Below are 18,835 nucleotides of genomic sequence, written 5' to 3' on the forward strand. Positions count from 1 at the left end.
GGTTGGCAGGCTCTGGGGGAGGTGTTGTCCGAGCTGAATCATGAAGGATGAGTAGGAGTTGCTCACAAGAAGGTACAAAGGGCATTCCAGGCATGAAGAGAGCCCAGGGTCTGAAGCAGTGTGGCATGAATAGGGAACTACACACGGCACAGTGTTACTGAGCGATAAAGTACAGCTAGGGGGGTGAGAGAAAAGGGCTAATAGAGACACAGCTCACATGGCTGGAAGACAAGGCCTTGGATAGGCACAAATAATAACACTTACGTGAATTCCAGAGAAACTTCTTCCTCCTTGAAATAATTCACAATCCTCTTCCCACACCCATGACACCTGGGGCAATCATCAGAGCAAGAGTCAGGCTACTCTTTTGAGTTAGCCTGGGTTCCTAGAAAGCAGAGCATGAGTCAGGGGCTTACGAGCTATTCTTTTATTAGAGATCAGGAGTGAGGGACAAGGGCAGTGAAGCAGGAAGGAGGGAGGGCCAATACAAGCATGTGCTATGGAGAAGGCTACCGCTAGATGCACCTCATTATTCAATTTCATGGAAATGTCCCCATGCAATCTGCATCTCAAGTAGAGTGACCAACTGTCCTGGTTTTCACAGGTCTGAGGGATTTCCCAGGACATGGGACTTTCAGTGCTAAAACTGCAACAGTTCCAGGCAAACCAGGATGAGTTGGTCACCCTACTCTCAGGACTGTCTTCAGTGGTTGAATTTTCTCCTATGGAGTGTTAATTTCCCCCGTATTTCTGGGTTGTGCATGTATGGGCGTCAGATTGACAGGAAGGTCAATGGGGAAACCTCAGGGAGGGAGGAGAGAGACATGTAACATGGGCCTGAGTGAGATACTACCAGGATGAGCCTATATGAAATAAGCATCCACACAAAGTTGGTGACTGTAGCAGCCACTGGAATAAGAGATAGTGAGGCCAAGAGGATCTGAAGTGGGGCATCCTTCACCCCTAATTCAGAGACATTAGTCCTGGGCAATCTCCTATCTTCAATGTGTGAGCTCTCAGCATGTGACAATCAGCTTGGTGCCTTGGTGTTCTATCCCATGTCCATCGTGAATAGAATAGATAAATACTTTTAAATTACAAAAATCCTTTTTTTTTTTTTCTGGGTGTGCCACACAGCTTGTGGGATCTTAGTTCCCCAACCGGGGCCCCCTGCAGTGCAAGCGCAGAATCCTAACCACTGGACTGCCAGGGAATTCTCCAAAAATCCTATATATCAACTAAGAATAAAGAGGAAATGTATCTCAAGACTGTAAGGGATTACAGGTCTTCACTAGGTAGACATCTTTAACAGATATGAAAACACAGATGACAAAAAGTCGCAAGAGTATCTAATCCAGAAAGCAATGGGGATGAAACATTAACCAGAGTTGCTTTCAATCCAGATCCCTCGCCAATTAAGCACAGAGTTCAGAATTGCTCTCCTAATTCAATTTGAAGCCACTGAGTGTTCTTGCCATAGTACTCCAGTGCCTCCTCAGCATATAGACAGTAGCTAAAACCACAGGAGTGGATGAGATTGCCCAAAGAAAGTCTGTAGAGTGATAAGAGCTGTAAGACAAGAATGGATCCTGAAGAACATAACATTTAAGGAAAGGACAGAAAAAGAGTTGCTCACAAAGGAGACAAGTAAGAGCAGAAACAGGAAAATTCATTGTTGTGTGTACCAAAATAGTAGTACCAAAAGGAGAGACTCCTCAACTGTCCAATGCAGCAAAGAGGCTGAGTCAAATAAGGACTGAAAAGTTTCTAATGGGTTTGGCTATTAGGGGTTCTTGGTATCCTTAGGGAAATCTAGGGTAGGGGCAGGAGGCAGAGTACAGTGGGTCAAGGAGTGAATAGGCAGTGATGAAGTAGAAATGGTGATTTTAGACCACTCTTTGAAGAAATTTGGTAAGATTGGTCAACAAGTTGAAAGGTAAATACAGGAAAGAAAGGAGATAATTGTTGCAACAAGGCCCTGAAGACAGCTGGAGGGAACAGATGAGGTCCAGAGCATAGGTGGACATATTGGCCTTGAAAAGAATGAAGGACACTCTAAGAATGAGATAGAGGGAGTGATGCTGGATTTGAGGGTAGGTAGGTGGGAAGACAGGGATGGTCACACTTGATGGTCTTAATTTCTCCATGAAGTAGGGCACACACAGAGGGTGTGGGAAACTAAAAATGGGGTAGGAATAAAGGTTGAAGAAAGTGGAAGAATGGGTAAAAAGATTAACAAGTGGCACTAAGAGCCTGGCTGAGACTGAAGACCTTGAACTTGTTGCTATGTGTGTTCATTAATTCATTCATTCATTCACCCATTTTGGAGTACATCAATGACTGTTGGTTCCCACTGGAGCCAGTACTCAATGACTTAGTTTTGGTCATACAGATACATGTCAGAGTCTCACGAAGCTCAGGGCTCCAAGCTGTGATCAAGGATCATGACTCCATCATGGTAACACCTACTGAGTGATCTCATCTTCCATCACAGCTTCTACTACTAGGTGGATGCTGATGACCTTCAAATCTCTGACCCCAGTCCAAACCTTTCCCTAGGCTTTAGACCAACATATACCCAACAGATATCTCAATCTCAACATATCCAAATCCATACCATCTTCACCCCCAAACCTGCTCCAACAGGAGAGTGGATCTCCCCAGTCTGTGCACATGAGGATGTCAGGTTACCTTTTCAATGTCTACTTCCTTGCTTGGTTCTAAAAATACCATCTCCAAATGCTTCCCTTTGATGTCAGCAGTCATGACTTTCTGGGGCTATGCCTGGCCCTGCCCACTTGAAGGCTCAAAAGAAATGTTTATAATGTTACTTCTAGGCTCCCCCACCAGCCTGCACAGTCACACCATGACTTGCTACAGGGCACTCCAACTGACCAACACCCAGCACTGAAGATTCCTCCTGATATAGCCCAGCCACCAGCTCAGGGATCCTACCAAAGAACTAATGTCAGTACTTGAGATCAGGGAACAGAACAAACCGATCTAAACTCATATCATCACCTTATCTTCGCCAACAGGGTCCAACCTCCCAAAGCCAAGCTTCAGACACTCTACTACTGTAAAGCAAATTAGACCACAGATTAACTGGAACAACAGATGGATTTCATCCTCTCTGCCAGCTCAGGTGGATTAATGATGGCCACCTGAAGTTACAAAGGACTGTAGAACCTCCACCAGGCTCATCAGGAAAAAGCTGATGATGGACTGGTCATGTCTGCCACTGGGACAGGCATGAGATGGGGAAGTAACACCAGTTATAGGAGAATTTCACATGTGAAAAGGCCTCATTAGACTACGAGCCTCATACTAGACCACAATAAAAGTCTTCCAAGTCTTAATACTGGTTATGGAGCACATGATTGTCTTACGTTAGCATGTTTATTCATTTATTTTTTGTTCATTTAGAGATATTTATTGAATGTCTATTTTGTACCAGATATTGACCTAAGCACTAGGAATACAGCTGTGAAATAAGACAAACAAGATTCCTGCTCTCACAGGGCTCTCATCCTAGCGGGATGTGTAACAAATAAGAAACTGTTAGGCAGATGTAAGAGCTATGCAGATAATTAAAGCAGGATGATGTGATTCAGATTATCTGAATGACTCCTTTTGACTGGGCATCAGGGAAAGCTGTAGAACAATATGGAGTAAGAGAGTTCTAGACAGAGGGAACAGGTAGTGCAAAAGCCCTAAGTCAGGAAATTATTTGTGTTCAAAGGATGGAAAGAAGGCCAGTGTAACTAATGAGGAAGAGCCTGGTTCAAAAAGACACTGGAGAAGTAAACAGGAGTTAAGATCACATGGAGTTTTGCAGGCCAGGATAAAGAGTTTAGACTTTATTCTTGGTGTTTTGAAAAATGATTTAAGGATTTTAAGCAGAAGAGTTGGCATAATCTGATTTATATTTTTAAAGAAACACTCTGGCTGCTGAGTGGAAAATAGAGAGCAGGGGTACAGGACAGAGGCAGGGACACCAGTTAAGAGGCCACTGCAGTAATGCATGTGATAGCTGATGTTGGCTGGGATGAAGGTGGTAATAGTGATGATGAGGAAAAGTTTCAAACTCTTGATTAGTTCTAGAGGGACATGCAACAGGACTTGTGTATAAGGGGTGAGAAAATCAAGAAATCAAAAATATATCTAAGGGACTTCCCTGGTGGTCCAGTGGTTAAGAATCCACCTTCCAATGCAAGGGACACGGGTTTGATCTCTGGTCAGGGAACTAAGATGCCACATGCCTCAGGGCAACTAAGACCATGCACCACAACTACTGAGCTCGCGTGCTCTGGAGCCCGCACGCTGCAACCAGAGAGCCTGCGCGCCACAACAAAAGATCCCGCATGCCGCAACTAAGACCCGACACAGCCAAATAAATTAATTAATTAATTTAAAATATATATATATATATATATCTAAGGTTTCAGGCCTGATAACCTGTATGAACAAATATTATTTACTGGAATAGGAAATGCTGAGGAAAGAAAAGGCTTGAAGTTGGGAGGAACCAAAAGTTTGATTTGGGACAAGTCTGACACCACCTATTAGACATCCAAGTGAAGGTACTCAATATAAGGCTGGATGTTTCTGAATCAAGTTCCAAGAGGCAGACAGAGCTGGAGATAGAGTCTGGGGAGACATGGCTACACAGAGAGTATTCAAAGTTTTGGACCAGAGGAGATCACCAACGGAGAAGAAGTAGCTAGAGAAGAGGACTATGGCCAAAACTTTGAGCACTCTGACATGTGGAAGTCAAGCAGTATATGAGGCCATCAGCTAGACAGACCACAAAGGGGCAGCCAAAAGCATGTGATATTCCAGTAACGAAGTGAAGAAAGCAGTTCAAGAAGGGAGTGGTCTACTGAGTCAAGTGCTGCTGAGAGATCAAGTAAGGACAGAGAAGTGACCACTGGAGGTTATCGGTGACCTCATCAAAAACAGTCTCAGTGGACTGGAGAGAAAAGAAGCCCAATCACAGAGGGCTGAGCAGAAATAGGGGGTGAGGAAGAAGAGACAGGAGACAAGTCTGTGAGAAAGGCTGCTTTGAAGGACAGCAGGGAGACAGGCCATCAGCTGAAGGAAGACATGGGGTAAAGGAAAGCCTCTGCAGACAGTGGAGATGATGCAATAGGTATGCATTTTGTTGGGAATGACCTAAGAGAAAGAAACTGGGGATGCAGCAGAGATGGGAGAACTGTAGCAGAGATGGGAGAATTGGAAAAACAAGAGACCAGAGGATTCAGCTCCCAAGTAAAAGGAGTATCTTTTGGTAAAAGTAGGGACACTTCATCCATAGCAATACGAAGGCAGACAGGAAAGAGAAACACAAATTCAGACGGATTAAGAGGTGTGGTGGGAAGATAAGGGTGTTCCTTTGTAACTGCTTCCTATTTTGTCAATGAAATAGGAGATGAGGTCATCAGATGAAAACGGGAGAGGGGTGTGGAATGGATGGCCCCTCCTGAGAGGCCCTCCCAATGAGTGGGGGAAGGAAGGAGGTAAAGGTGTGAAATAACTTTCTTTGGGAATAGGAAGTAAACACCTAGAGAAGAGTGGTAGGATTGCTGAACAGGATTGGGTGCTCATTTGAGATTTGTTGTCATGAATTTAAAGTGAGACCAGTTGGTCTGGGTATATGTTTTCTCCTATGCTTGAGTTCAGGTATGTGGTAGGAAGATATGTAGGCTTTAAGTAGAGGGCAAATATGAAGGAAGAAGAGTGGAATAAGGGAATCAGGAGTGTTTGAAAAGACTAGTTATGACAATGAACCACAGAAATAAGTGCTGGTTAAGGAAGAAAGTGAGCACAGGAGGGAAATGACAGATGATAAAAAAGTGGGAGGAGCAATGTATTAGAAGTCTTGATGAGACAGCGTAGAAACATTACCCTCTGGGAGCTGGAATGAGAGGAGGTGGTGGTCAGAGAGTGGGATGCCTAGGTTTTGGGTGATGATATGGTCATGGGTGTGGCAAAGGAATGGGTGGCTGGGGTGGGATAGATCAAGGGAGGAGATCAGAGAGGAGAAGATCAAAGAAAGGCATGGAACTGAGAGGCCAACATGTTAGATGTCTCATCCATATGGATGCTGAAGTCACTAGGAACGGTGTCAGGAAAAAGGACAGACAGGAAGACAGTGTGTCAGTGCTAAAGACACTAGTGAATGAGGGTAAAGAATGGGTTCATGTGAACTTCAAGGGAGTGGAGTTTTGAAGGAAAAGAGAGAACTGGATTTAGAATTAACAACAGAAAGCAAGGAGACTCTACCTAATCCACCACACTTACCTCACCTATCCCACCTACTTCACCTCCAGGCCCTCAGGTACCCAGTGGTTAAGAGGAAAAACGTCCTCCACTTGAAAGGGTTGCAGAAGAAAGAGTGTCATAAGCAGACACCCAGCTTTCATTTGGTACAGAAACGGAAGTGAACACTCAAAGAAGAGGTTGAGGATATTGGGGAGAGTGTAACTGACGGCCATGAGTTCCCAAACCCCCAGAGGAAAAGTTTGGGAGTGCCAGAAGAGGTAGGAAATTGAGTCAGATTAAAGACTGTTCAGAGTACCATGGGGATTAGGGTCCCATTGCCCTGAAGAGCTTGAGTTTCTGGAGATGACTGAGGTTAAACGGTGTTCGAGGCATCTTGGGGTTAATCTTGAAGGTCTCCTACGGAAAGGCAGATTTGATACAGAAAGAACATGGCTGGTGGGCAACAATTCTCTTCTGTGCCAGCACGTGGGGTAGAAACCACAAAGTGAGCCCCTGGGGGATTGTTCTCTTAAGTGGCTGGTGCTGGAGTTCTCTGTGAAGGCTTCTGGGGAGGGGCCATCTGCCCTGAAGCTGGATCCTTAGGGCCAGCTTTTCTCTCTAGTGGTGCAGTGCTATGGAGATCTGGAGCACAAGGTCCACAGTCTGTCACTTTGCTCCTGGGTAGTGCAGCGCTGTGGTGGACAGTTTCATCTAGAGGTAGGGTTACCAGATAAAATCCAGGACTCACAGTTAAATTTGAATTTCAGATAAACGATGAATTTTTTTTTAGTATAAATATATCCCAGATATTGCACGGGACATACTTAATACTAAAAAATTATACTCTATCCCTGATGACTGCCAAATGATGTCAGTGCTTGTATTAGGCAGGGCTCTCCAGAGATCTATAGGGTGAGTCAGCAAGCTGGAGACGAAGGAGAGCCAAATGGTTTAGTTCCAGTCCAAGTCCCAAGGCCTAAGAACCAAGAGTGTTGATGGTATACTTCTGGTTCAAAGGCTGACAGGCTAGAGATCCAGAAAAAAAGCCAATGTTCCAGTTCAAAGGCAGTCAGACAGGAAGAATTCTCTCTTGCTCAGGAAAGGGTGAGCGTTTTTACTCTAGGCAAGGCTTTAACTGACTGGATGAGGTCCACCCATGTTAGGAATGGCAATCTCCTCTACTCAATCAATTTAAGTGTTAATCTCAATAAAAAAAACACCCTCATAGAAACACCAGAATAATGTTTAACCAAATATCTGGGCACCCCTTGGCCCAGTAGGGTTGACACATAAAATTAACCATCACAGTGCCCATGTTTGCACTTTTATGATGGAATTGGAAACAGGCAGTAATATTTTAATTATAATAGTTAATGAGAAAAGCGAGGCAGACCTAATCTCAAGGTGTTAACGGAAGATGAACTATCACAGGCCTGTAAGAAGCAAGCTTACAGAGGTTCAAATGGAGAAAAGTTGTGGGAGAACTAAGTAATCTCACACGCACAGTAGTATAAGCATGATGGATTCAAATGAACCTTCCCCTTTGAAAGGTCAGCCCCGGGGTTTCCCTGGTGGCGCAGTGGTTGAGAATCTGCCTGCCAGTGCAGGGCACACGGGTTCGAGCCCAGGTCTGGGAAGATCCCACATGCCGCGGAGCAACTAGACCCGTGAGCCACAACTACTGAGCCTGCGTGTCTGGAGCCTGTGCTCCACAACAAGAGAGGCCGCGACAGTGAGAGGCCCGCGCACCGCGATGAAGAGTAGCCCCCGCTCGCCACAACTAGAGAAAGCCCTTGCACAGAAACGAAGACCCAACACAGCCAAAAATTAATTAATTAATTAATTAAAAAAAAAAAAGTCAGCCTCAGAGTAGCGTTGCAAATAACTGTTTAGTGTCAGCAAGAAAAAAAAAAATCTAACACATTAAATGCCATTAGTCTGAATTTGATGGGTTTTGTAGTATTATATTTAATTTGTAGATTTGTTTTGGTTTTATTATTTATAGGGAGGTTATACCTAGTTTTATATCTGTACATATTAAAGTTACATTAAACTAAAATACATTTAAGTCAATACTGGGGAATCCATGAGATTTTTGTCCTTTTAAATGGGTCCATTAGACTATTACCTTTAATTTAAGAAATATTTATATATAATTTAAATGTATTTCAGGCCGTTTTTTAGGGGACTTATGTTCTGGAGCATTTCATTTGTAAAATTCATTAAACTAGATATTACTAGAGGATTTTTTTAATAACAAATTATAAAGTGTGTACTATATGCTACACTGGATTTGGAAAATGTACATCGTATCTCCTCTCTGACATACACAAAGCATTTTAGTAAATAAAAGGCTCTGAGAAATCCAACAGAAAAAGATATCAAATGTTGTTTCACTCAGTGTTTCCCAAGCTTATCTGTGCAAAGAATACCTCTACCACAGCAACTATTAATATCCTGAGGAACAGCTTTCTTTGAAAAACACTCATCTATAATACTATCTAGAATAAGAATATTTATTCAACATTTTTGGGCCAAGGACCTCTCTAGCAGTCTAGCAGAGCCTATGAACATCTTAGAATGATGTATTTAAGTGCATAAAATATAAAGGATTACAACGGAAACTAATTATACTGAAATACAATTTTCAAAATAATTTTAAAACAAATGGGAGTACCTGAAGGAGCGAGAAAGAGGAAGGGACAGAGAAAAAAATATTTAAAGAAATAACGGCCAAGGACCACATACTGTATGATTCCATTTATATGAAATGTCTAAAATAAGCAAATCCATAGAGACAAAAAATAGATTAGTAGTGGGGGTGGGGTGGGGGGAGGTTGGAAGGTGACAGCTAAAAGGAACGGAGTTTCTCTTTGGGATAATGAAAATGCTCTAAAACTGACTGTGGTGATGAATGTGCATCATCCACATAGATAATAATATACATTTAATCGTATGCTTTAAATAGCTTAATTATATGTTATACAAACTATATCTCAATAAATCTGTTTAAAAAACAATGGCCCAAAATTTTCCAATTATATTGAAAACTATACAGATCCATGAGGCCAAGTGAATTCCAAACAGAAGAAACATGAAGAAAACTACACCAAGGCATATCATAATCAACTTGCTCAAGACAAATGACATACAGAAAATCTTGAAAGTACTCTGAGAAAGAGACACATTATATACAGTGTTAGAAAGACAAAGATGATGGCATATTTGTTGTTGAAAGCAATGCAAGCTAGAAGAGAGTATGGCAAAATCTTTAACATCTGAAAGAAAACACCGGCAACCCAGAATTCTACATGCAGTGAAATTATCTTTCAAAAACAAAGGAGACACAATGAGATGCCACTTCACACCCATCAGGATGGCTATTATCCAAAAAAAATGGAAAATAAATGTTTGCAAGGAAATTAGAACCCTGATGCCTCACTGGTGGGAATGTAAAATGATACAGCCACTGTGGAAAACTGTTTGGTGGTTTCTCAAAAAAATTTAACATAAAATTACCATATGATCTAGTAGTTCCACTCCCACATATATACCTAAAACAACTGAAAATAGATGCTCAAACAAACACCTATACACAGTACCTAGAGTCAACAAAAATGTATCATACACTTAAAAATTTGTTAAAAAGGTAAATCGCATGTTAAGTGTTCTTACCACAATAAAATTTAAAATTTTTTAAATGTTCATAGCAGCACTATTCATAATACCCAAAAAGTAGAAAAAAACCCAAATGTCCATAAACTGACGAATGGGTAAATAAAATGCGGTATACACATACAATGGAATATTATCCAGACACAAAAGGGAATGAAGTACTGATACATGCTACAAACATGAACCACAAAAACAAGCTAAGGGGAAGAAGCTAGTCATAAAGGACTACATGTTGCATTATTCCATTTATTTCATATTCCATTATGAAATATCCAGAATAGGCAAATCTATAAAGACATAAACAGATGAGTAGTTGCCTGGGACTGGGGGAGTGGGGAATAGGGAGTGACTTTTTTTTTTTTTTTTTTTTTTTTTTTTTTATTTATGGCCGTGTTGGGTCTTCGTTTCTGTGCGAGAGCTTTCTCTAGTTGCGGCAAGCGGGGGCCACTCTTCATCGCGGTGCGCGGGCCTCTCACTATCGCAGCCTCTCTTGTTGCGGAGCACAGGCTCCAGACCCGCAGGCTCAGTAATTTGTGGCTCGCGGGCCTACTTGCTCTGCGGCATGTGGGATCTTCCCAGACCAGGGCTCAAACGCGTGTCCCCTGCATTGGCAGGCAGATTCTCAACCACTGCGCCACCAGGGAAGCCCCTGGGAGTGACTTCTTAATGAATATGGAGTTTCCTTTGAGGGTGATGAAAATATTCTGCAACCACAGTGGTGATGGTTCACAGTATTGTGAATATACTAAATGCCACTGGAAATGGCACTTTAAAATGCTTAAAATGGTGAATTTTATGTTTTTCTGTATTTTATCACAATTTTAAAAACCACAATGAGATACACTGCACACCTATTAAAATGATTAAGGTTAAAAAGACCAAAGGACTAATCTTTCTTAGAAAGTTCAGCATACACCAACTACCATATGATCCAGCCATTCCTTTCCTAGGTATCCCAAGAGAAATGGAAGCACATGTCCACACAAAGACTTGTACACAAATGTTCATAACAATTTTACTCTAATAGCCCAAAACTGGAAATAACCAAAGTCCATCAAGAGAGGATGGATAAACAAATTGTGGTCCATCCTTACAATGGAATAGTATTCAGCAATATAAAAAGAATGAGTTATTGACATATTCAGCAATCTGGAATAATCTCAAAAGAATTATACTAAGGTATAAGAAGACGGGCAAAAATGAGCACGTACTGAATGATACCCTTTATATAAAATTCTAGGAAATGCAAATTAAGCTATAGTGACAAAAGCAGATCTGTGGTTGCCTGGTGACTAGGGATAGGACAGAGAGGTTTCAAAAGGACACAAGAAACCTTTTGTGGGTAAGGGACATCTTCACTATCATGATTGGAGTAATGGTTTCACAGGTACATACATATGTCAATACTTATCAAATTATACACTTTAAATATGTGGAGTTTATCATATTTCAATTATATCTCAATGATGCTCTTAAAAACATTTTCTAAAGTATATGTGATAAGGAACGTTTAAGGAAGAAAATCTAAATCACGCTTTTATTTTCTACTAGATTGTGCCGTTATAAATTTGTCTTTAAAAAATTTAAATCTTGTTCCAGGGACTTCCCTGGTGGCGCATTGGTTAAGAATGCGCCTGCCAGTGCAGGGTACACGGGTTTAATCCCTGGTCTGGGAAGATCCCACATGCCGCAGAGCAACTAGGGCCGTGCGCAACAACTACTGAGCCTGCGCTCTGGAACCCACGAGCCACAACTGCTGGGCCCATGCACCACAACTACTGGGGCCCGCGCTCCACAACAAGAGAAGCCACCGCAATGAGAAGCCCACACACCGCAACGAAGAGTGGCCCCCTCTCGCCGCAGCTGGAGAAAGCCCGTGCGCAGCAACGAAGACCCAACACAGGCAAAAATAAAAGTAAATAAATTTTAAAAATTGACTAAGCACTCAATGTGTTACACTGATTGCTCTATCGATGACTGTATTGGACAGAATAGGCTAGAATAAACTACAGTAACAAACAGCCCAAATCTGAGCAGCTTAATACCACCGAGGTTTACTTCTCACTCACCCTGCACATCCATAACAGTTGATGGGGGTCATGTTCATGGTAGTTTCCCCGAGACCCAGGCCAATAAAGCTCCAACACCCTGGAATGTGGCCTCCTTAGGCAATGCAGCCGGAGAAGAGAGAACTAAAGAGTCAAGCACCTGCGACTCAAAGTTCCAGTCCACAGGTGAGAAACACCACTTGCAATCATATTTATGGGCCAAAAATAGTCATGTGACCATGCTTTACTTCAAGGGGACTGGAGATTACATGACATAGGGAAGAAGTGGATATTGGTGAACATTAATAATCTACCACAATTATCCATGCACAAAATTATTTCCGCACCAACAAATGACAAAAGGATTGAAACAGAACGTACTCAAAGAATGTGAACTGTCCGGGAGCCAGAGGTTCTACCCAGAAAAGGTGGGAAAACTGCAACTCCATCCACACTTAGAAGTCCTCTATTCTCTCAATATGTTCCCGGAATGGAGAGCCACAATTCCAGATAACCCAGGGACAGCTGGGTGGCAACTCTACTTGACTTTTAAAAGTCTCTAAGTGGCCTGCATATCAACTTTTTTACACTTGCTATGCATACCATCAAATACCTCCACCACTCACTCATTCAGTAGCTGCCCATTAGGCCCAGGTGTTGAAGAAACCCATCAGGTGGGGCCTATACTCAGGTCTAAACAAGGTGCTATGGGAACACAGAAGAGGGAGCAATGACTTTTTAAAAGATGTTTTAAACACTGACCTAGCCCCTTTTTTTCCTGCTTTTGTGATACTAATCTGGGTCCCCACCTTGCCAATACTGCTCCACGGCCATACACAAATCCCTTCACCTTTCCGAGGCTCAGTTTCCTCACCTGTAAAAAGGGAATAGTAAGGCTTACCTCCCAGGATTGTTGTGAGAACAAGGATGACATCATGTCTATGGAATTGCTTTGTAAACTAAAGTTTTGTGTCAGTCCAATTTATCACCACCATCACCATCATCACGCTGTCTTGCACTGTCTGGAAGGGGAGCCCCAGGATTGGGGAAGGCCCAGAGGAGACAGAGGCTCCCAGCCGGACCGTGGAGTCAGGGCCTCTCTCTAATTAACTCTTCCTGGCAAAGTTCCTTGCTGGACATGTTTGCCTGCCATTGAAACGCCAGGTGAGGCTTCCAGGGGCCGCCCACTGGCCCTAACACACGGGGGAGGAATGATGATTCACCAGCCCTCTAACAGCCTCGCTTACAGGCCTCTTGGTCCAGCCCGTGGCAGAGGCTGTAGAAGGCTGGCAAGAATGCAGCGGGGCAAACAGGTTTTTAAAAAAAGAAAGAGAGAAAGATGGAAAGAGGGAGGGGAAGAAAAAAGAGAGGTAAAGGAAAAGAAGGAAGGGCACAAAAAAGCAAAGGGAAGAAATGAAGAAAAAGAAAGTCGAATGTGATTACCACGGGATGGGGGGAGGGGGAAATGGGGCGTTGTTATTCAATGGGTGGGTATATAGTTTCAGTTTTGCAAGATGAAATAGTTCTGGAGACTGGTTGCACCACAACGTGAATGTACTTAACACTACTGACTGTACACTTAAACATGGTTAAGTTGGTAAATTTTATATTATGTGCTTTTTACCACAGCTAGAAATTAAAAATTATTTTCAAAAGTGAAGAAATGAAAAAGGGAGGAAGGAGAGGCAAGGAGAAAGAAAGGAGGGGGGAGAGGAAGGAAAGGAGAGAGGGAGGAAGAAAGGAGAAGGGAGTAGGGAAGGAGTTAGGAAGGAAGAGATAGAGGAAGAGAAGGAAAGAGAGAAAGGATGGAGGGAGGAAGGCCAGAAGGGGAAAAGGAAGGAAGAAGGAAAGAGGAAGGGAGGAGGAAGTAATAGGAGGAAGAGAGAGGAATCACAGGGATGAAGAGGAAAAGAAGAGAGGAAGAAGGAAATAAAGGGAAGAAATGGAGATGAAAAGAAGGAAAAGAATGCTTTTCAGGAGACTACCTGGCAGCGCACGCACGGCCACGTCCGGCTTTCTCCCGGAGGTCCGCGGCCGGGGGTGGCCCGCCGGGCAGAAGCCTTGGGTTCGGGGCCGCTTCGCGTGACGTCATCACCCGCGCCGCCTTCCCGCCTTCCGCTCCCCAAGGCCTGGCGTTGTGCAGTCGCGAATAGAGCTGGTGGCTGGTCCCACCGGTGGGTACCGCTCTTCTTGGGTGGCTGCGAGTCCCTTGGCCTTTGGCCTTCTGCCGGCCATCCCCTCAGGCGGCGGCGGCGGGAGGGCGATAATTGCCCAGAGACGCAGCACTTATCCGGGCCGGTTGTGCAAGGAGCGCGGGAGGGAGGGCTCCAGGCGGCTGCTCTCACGCCTCAGCGGCCAGGCATGCGCGCGGGGGCGAGGGGCGGGCGGGGGTCTCAGGGGGCGCCTCCGGGTGTTCCCGCTGGAGACACCGCGCCGCTCCTTGGGAAAGGGCCGCCGCGATCGCTGCTGGGAATGGGGAAGACCTGGGTTCCCAACCCCGTCCTGCCACCTGCCATGGTGTGTGATCTCGGATATCACTTCGCTTCCGGTCCCCAGGCTCCTCTGTGCACAAGGAGTAAAATCACTACCTCTCCTTGTGGTTTTGAGGCTCAGAAATAGTGCAGGTGAGGCCTGGAGCAGTGCCAAGCATACATTGGGTACACGGTGAGTGGTGGCCGTTAATTATTTCTCTTATCACCTACTCCAGGAGCTCACGCTAAAATTCTATATACTACCCTCTCCCACCTGGCCCACACACAGCCTATCAAGACCTGGGTTCAAGTTTTGTCTGCCACTGACTTGCTGAATGACCTTGGAAAATTTGCCTACCCTCTCTGGTCTTCAGTTTCCTCTTTCGAAATGGCATGATGAAGGTCCCCACTTCGACAGTCTGTTGGGAGGATTAAATGAGGTGGCCCTTGAAAAGGTGTGAGGGTCATACCTATATCAGATTCTGCCAGCCACTGTCCTTGAAAAATTCTTTTCCCTTGGCTTCCATGACAACAGGCACTCCTGGTTTTCTTCCCACTTCTCTGGCTGCTCCTTCCCAGTCTGGTTGCAGATTCCTTCTCCCTTACACATCCCTTAGGAGTTGGTGTGCCTTGGGGTTCTCTCTTAGGCATCCCTCTGCTCCTTGGTGAGTGATAACTTGGTGACTGAATCCTCTCCAAGACTTCAGGTCCCAGCAGCTACATGCAGTCCAGACCTCTCTTCTATGGATCCAGATATTTACAGGACACCTCCACTTGGATGGGTGCCACAGGAACCTCACATTCAATATGTTCCAAGCTGAACACATCATCTTCCTAACCCAAAATCAGAGGGTGATGTCTAGGCTCTCCATTCTTCCCAGGTCAGGGAGAAACGTGAGAGCCATCCTTAAGGCTTCCCTCTCTCTCATCCTCCTACTGTCCAAGCAATCACTATGTCCTGTCCTTCCCACCTCTTTAATGTCCCTTCAGTCTATTTTCCATTCCCACTGTCACTACCCCAGTCTTGGCCACTGCTACATTGCTCTCTTGGAGGACTGCAACAGCCTCCTAACTTGTCACTCCATCTCCTGTCTTGCCCCCAATCAGTCCTGTACACTGAAGCCAAAGTGCCCTTACTAAATACAAATCTTATCATGTCATGCCACATGTTACTTGCCTGCTCTCCAGACTCCAACCACATGGAATTTATTTCTGTTCTCAGAGTGCCATGCCCCTGGGCCTTCTCACATGCTGTTCCCTCTGTCGAGAACACTTATCAATACATTCCCTCTTTGTTTGGCTCAGTCCTACTTATTCTATGGATCTCCCCCTGGACAATTCTTTTGCATAGCTTCCCCTGACCCCCAATCCCTAACTACCTTAGGGACCCCTCCTATTTGCTCTTAAAGTAGGAACACATGAACTCTTATCTCATGGTGAACTCGTTTTGATACAAACTTTCTAGAAAGCAGAAGGAAACATGTATCAAAAGCCTTTAAAATGTCCATATTGTTCAACCCAGCAATTCCTTTTTTGAGAAATTTAAGAAAACCTGAAAGATGTACTCAAATATTTAAAGACACATATTCATCAGAGTGAAAAATGGAAACAACCAAAAGGTCCAATAAGGGATTGGTTAAATAAATATTACATCCATACAATGGAATACTTTTGAGCCATTAAAAATATAGGAGTATATGTAATATAGGGGAAAATCGTTCACAATATAATGTTAGGTGGGGAAAAGCAGGTTGCAAAATGCTAGGTATGCACTGTAAGGATCTAATTTTTAAAATAAATTTTACACAGAAAAAAGCATCAGGAAATATATATATGCCAAAATGTTACTAATGATCATCTCATGGGATTATGGGAGATTTTAATTTAGTTCATTTTGCTTATCCGTGTTTTCTCCCATAGTCCTGTATTTGCTCTCTAATTATGTGATTTTTGGCCACGCCTCGAGGCTTGCAGGATCTTAGTTCCCCCCACAGGGATCAAACCCGAGCCCTCAGCAGTGAAAGCGCAGAGTCCTAACCACTGCACCACCAGGGAATTCTCATGATTTATTTTCTTTTTTCTAATAAAGTAAACGCTGGTTGACTGATTGGATATTTTTATCCAGAGGCCTGAGTCAACCTGGCTGGGATAGTTGGGCCTCTTGAAGCTCTTCACCAACTTGAGAGGGGAGGGGCCTAAATGCCAGAACAAAATGCCTCTCACCTGTATCCGATTCAAATACACAGCAATGCCAGTGGGAAGAAAAACCAGTTGCTCTTTCAGTAGAAATGGATACTAGAGGAATTTTCATTCATCAAGGAATTTGGCTTGGGAATTTCTAAACTGGTAGTATTCACTGAGATTTTGGAGCTCTTCAGATTCAACTCCCTAAACTTGGAACTGGGGAACTGGAAACCCAAAGATGATTGGTGACTTGCCAAACCTGTTCCATCACACAGGAAGGTAGTGGCAGAGCTGGAATTTGAATATGTTTCCTCACTCCCTGGTCGCTGCTCGGTCCAACGTATGTTCCCACCCCATCTCCAGCAACTGACCCCAAGTCTCCCTACATAGACACACACACACTCACCACACAGAGGCAACCTGCTAGATTTCCATCCAAAGTCCATACATCCGGAAAGCAGACCACCCTTGGATTCACTTAATTTTTTATGATCTCTCATACTAATCTTTGAGAAGTTGACCCACCTGAATCCCCCACCAAGCTCTGTTCTAAAGCATCTCCAGGGACTTCCCTGGTGGGGCAGTAGTTAAGAATCCGCCTGCCAATGCAGGGGACACGGGTTCAAGCCCTGGTCCGGGAAGATCCCACATGCCGAGAAGCAACTAAGCCCGTGTGCCACAACTACTGAGCCTGCGCTCTACAGCCCCTGAGCCACAACTACTGAGCCCACGTGCCACAACTACTGAAGCCCACGTGCCTAGAGCCCATGCTCTGCAACAAGAGAGACCACTGCAATGAGAGGCCTGCGCACCACAACAAAGAGTAGCCCCCCCTGCCCCACTGCTACTAGAAAGGGCCCGTGCGCAGCAATGAAGATCCAACACAGCCAAAAATAAATAAATAAATAAATTTTTTAAAAATTTAAAAAAATAAAGCATCTCCAACTCTGTAACAATTACATTCCAAACTCCACAGTTTTCTGTAGAGAGCTTCCTGTGTTAAGCACTTTCCACAAGATATTCTCTTTTTGGTTTTTTGTATTTTTATTTTATTCTTCCAACAGTGCTACAATGTAGCTATTACTGTCCTTTGCCCTTTGAGGAAACTGAAGTTCAAGGAGGTTAAATAACTTTCTCAAGGTCACAGCCATAAGTGCCACAGTCAGCTTTCAAACTCCTACTCTCAGCAAACCCCACTGTTTATCAGTGTGGACCTGTTTCCCTGGTCTACACGGCCATGCCAGAGCAAATGTCCCTTTCTGCAGTCTGCTGAGAGGCATTTTTGAGACTCACAGGAAATCAGAGCTAAAGAGACCTTGGAGGGCCTCATTTCACAACTTGTTCCATTCCTCAAACAGACCATGTTGTACGAGTGGTTTATACCATGAACTGTGGACAGAGGAACTGAACATAAACCCTGCCTCTGCCACTTACTGTGTGACTTTGGGCAAGTTAATTAACCTCTCTGTGCCTCAGATTTCTCATCTGCAGAGATAATAATACTGTTTAATTAATAGATTTGTTACAAGGATTAAATGAGTTACAACACAAAAGCACATAAAACAGTGCTTGGCACACGGTTAGCCCTCCATAAATGGAGAACTTTTACCATCCTCAGTACTATACGATTATTACTACTACTAAGAGTTTATGATGCACCAGGTATGATACACAAGACAGTGAGTGGGAAAACAAAGATGACATAGCCACTGTCCTCTCCTCAGGGAACTTGTGGTCTGGAAAGAAACTGCAGAAACCATATATAATTACAATGTAATAATGTGGTAAATGCAATAACATAGATTAATGTGGACACTCTGAGAGTGGATGTGACTTGTCCAAGGGAGCAGCAAAATTAGGACTTGAGCCCAGCTATCCTGAGCCTCTTTCTAGCCCACCTCATCAACTGGCAATTTGCCCACAGCACATAAAGGTGTGACCCAAAGGTCTTTCCACATGGCACCAAAAAGAGACTCCTACGGCCGTGACTGTCTCAGCTGAAGATATTACTAATGTGTAGAGATAGTCAATAAACATTTGCTGAATAAGTCAGTGAGTCAAAGGCATTAGTAAGAAGACAGCCAACTTCCCCCTTGGCTCTCACCTCCTCAACCTGCAGGCGTGAGGCAGTGGCACAGGGGAAAGCAGCAGTGAGCCCTGGGAGACAGCTGGTCACCCTCTCTTCACCCTCAA

The sequence above is a fragment of the Balaenoptera musculus genome, chromosome 6, assembly GCF_009873245.2.
Source record: "Balaenoptera musculus isolate JJ_BM4_2016_0621 chromosome 6, mBalMus1.pri.v3, whole genome shotgun sequence".
In the NCBI taxonomy this organism is placed as follows: Eukaryota; Metazoa; Chordata; class Mammalia; order Artiodactyla; family Balaenopteridae; genus Balaenoptera; species Balaenoptera musculus.